The 3284-nt window shown below is 34.2% G+C and overlaps 1 pseudogene; it reads left to right on the top strand.

The window, feature by feature from the left end:
* The first annotated feature begins 1506 nt into the window (after positions 1-1506).
* On the top strand, positions 1507-2344 carry LOC113266943 (thioredoxin-dependent peroxide reductase, mitochondrial-like; annotated as a pseudogene).
* Positions 2345-3284: the final 940 nt, after the last annotated feature.

Raw genomic sequence — 3284 nt, 5'->3', positions numbered from 1 at the left:
TTGTTCAAATCTGTATCTGTGAAAACATTTTGTCTGTGTTATTTATTGGTTACTAAAAAAGGCATATGCAAATCTCCTGCCATAACTATGGATAGTCAAATTCTCTTTATAACTCTCTCCATCTTTGCTTTAAATATTATTTCTACATAATTTTTTTCTCCTGATGAGAACTTTTAAGACTTACTCTTAATACATAACAACTTTCAAATACAGAATACAGCATAGTTTATTATAGTCACCATACTGTATATTATATCCCCAGGACTTATTTATCTGATGACTGGAAGTTTGTACCTTTTGTCTACCTTCACCCTTTACATATTGAATATTTAAACGTGCTTTAAATATTGTAAGGTCATAATACATAAAACTTAATTTTATTGCTTCTTGGTGGAATATTCCTTTTATCTCTATATTGCATCCCTTTTCATCCCTATTAATGTTTTACATGCTAAATACTTTTTGTTTATTAATCAACAAGCATTTATTCGACTAGTATTTTCAGTACATTTTTTCCAAAAATGTATTTTACCTTTCTGGGTTATGATATAATGTTTTGTGTCTAGTTATAAATGAACTATATCTACATAGCGTTTTTTAACCAATTCAAGCCTCTTTTACATATGTGAATTTAATATATTTATTTTTATAATGACCCAGATCACTAGGGCACTTCCCAGTCTGTAAGTAGTCTTTCTAGCCTCTATTTCAAGGACTAGACAACAATCGATGGTTGTCAGCTTTATGTAAAAAGCTCAGTTCCAGCTCCCTATCATGCACAGGCCTAGATTTCAGCCCTGATCTGAGTGAGGTCTTGGAACTTTAGCAGCTATAGCACATGTTCTGTTCTAAAGCCACTCACAGCTTCACTTCCCTCACTTGCAACTACGGCTTTATAAACTTTATTTCTACTTTCTAGAGCCTTTTCTATTGCTTTCAAGAATTGACATATATTTTTGAAAGTTTATTGTTAAATGTATCAACATGTGTTTTAGATTGGAGTATGATTTTCTACATTAGTTTAGCACACCACATTGATCAGAAATCTAATATACTATTCTTTGTCTCTGAAATTCAGTAACCTCCCTAAATCTTACCTTGATGTGGTTATCCTCTATTAGTTTTTCCTAAAACATAATTAGCCTTACTGATTTGCTTTAACTTAGGAAATGCTACACTATGAATTTGAATGTTGATTCTATTCCACTAGCTCCATTCTCTACTTAAGCATTTCGTTACATGTTGTATTTGTGGTTTTTTTTATTTTTCATATGTATCACCTTCTTTCAGATGACAACCACTTCTTTATCTATGTGACTCTTTCACCCTGTTCTCAGTAATCTTGAGTTGTGTTTCTGCTGCTTAAGTTTTGCCTCTAAGACAGGAGTAAACAATTACCATATAAATACACTGAAGTACTCAATTTGTTAAGAGGTCAATTCTCCCCAAATTGGTCAAAAGATTCAATGAAATCCCAGTTTGCTGCATGTATCCTGTGCACTAAAGATGGCGGCCACAGTGGGAAGGCGTCTCTGGGCTTGGGTTACCCAACATGTGAGTACTGTTCCTTAGGACATCTCTGCTTTGCAGCCCTTAGACCTGCTGCTTCTCAAAGAACATGCTTGACAAATGTATTATGATTTGGTTCTGGTCAAGCAAAATTCACTTTTAGCACCAGCTCCTCACACCATGCACCCGCTGTCGTCCAGCACATGCCCTACTTTAAGGGTATCATGGTTGTAAACAGCGTTCAAAGACCTAAGCCTTGATGACCTCATGGGGAAATACTGGTGCTTTTCTTCTATACTTTGGACTTCATCTGTGTATATCCTACAGAAATTGTTGCTTTTAGTGACAAAGCCAATGAATTTCATGATGTGAAGTGTGAAGTTGTTGCAGTTTCAATGTATTCCCACTTTACCCATCTTGCCTGGATAAACACACCAAGGAAGAATAGCAGTTTGGGCCATATGAACATCACACTCTTGTCAGATGCGACTAAACAGATTTCCTGAGACTACCTTGTGCTGTTAGAAGGCCCTGGTGTTGCTCTAAGAGGTCTCTTCATAAATGATCCCAATGGGGTCATCAAGTATTTGAGCATCAGTGATCTCTCAGTGGACCAAAATATCCCTCCTTGGTGAACCTCTGCTTGGTGAAGGCATTTCAGTTTGTGGAAACCCATGGAGAAGTCTGCCCAGAAAACTGGACATGGGATTCTCCTACAATCAAGCCAAATCCAATTGCTTCCAAAGATACTTTGAGAAGATGTATCAGTAGATCATCCCATGTGTACCTACAACTTCTCACATCAGAAAAGAACCACAGTTGGAACTCACTTTAAGAAGCATTTGAAAGATAATTATTTATAGAAGATAAAAAACCAATTATGCTTGTATTTATATATAATACTCTAAATGTTTTGTTTTTATAACATTGGCTAAGGCTTTTAAATGTACAAGCACACATTAAGAGTCCTTTATTAGTAACCTCTTGATGGCCAGCTAGTTTATAGAATGCTAGTTCACCTATTTCTTGGATTCTGTCTTCAATGAGAAGAGGAAACACTCTTCTTTCTTAGCCTTACTTGAACCTTTATGTACACCAGAGTAGTATGACAAGCATTGAAAGCTTCTGATCAAAGGTCCTGAAATTTTCTTCTTGAATTTACTTGTACTAAACTGAATTTTCTTTTAAGGTAACAAAGTTCATAGATTTAAGGTGTTAATAACATCAGTGGTCTAATTTAACTCTTGCAATCAATGTGTATGTACTTGAAACAAACGTGAATCATGTTTTTAAAAAAAACCACAACGGCAAAGTGACTTAAGTAATCATGCATGTTTCTCATCCCTGAGATTAATATAGTTATTTCACTTATTTGTTAGCTGGTTTAGGGTCTACATACAATTCTAGATATTGATTGGCCATAATTATAAAGGACATTTACTGAATCCTGGAATTGCATCTTGAAATCATTGTAATTATTTTCTTTTTTAAAGTGCTTAATGTAAAGTACATAATAAGCATATCATAAAAGAAAAAAAAGATTCAATGAAATCCTAATAAAATTTGTAGTACACTTTTTATGGAACTTGAAGAGCTGATTCTAAAAATCATATGGTTATATAAGGGACTTGCAGAATCCTAGCAAATTTTGAAGAAGAACAAAGTTGGAGGATTTATAGCATCACATTTAAGATTTACTATAAAGACACAGTAAATAAGATAGTTCAATATTGATGTGAGAGAAAATAATTAGGTCAACAGAAAAGAGAATCCAA

The sequence above is a fragment of the Ursus arctos genome, unplaced genomic scaffold (genome assembly GCF_023065955.2).
Source record: "Ursus arctos isolate Adak ecotype North America unplaced genomic scaffold, UrsArc2.0 scaffold_3, whole genome shotgun sequence".
Taxonomy (NCBI): domain Eukaryota; kingdom Metazoa; phylum Chordata; class Mammalia; order Carnivora; family Ursidae; genus Ursus; species Ursus arctos.
This window is presented reverse-complemented; position numbering and strand designations above follow the sequence as displayed.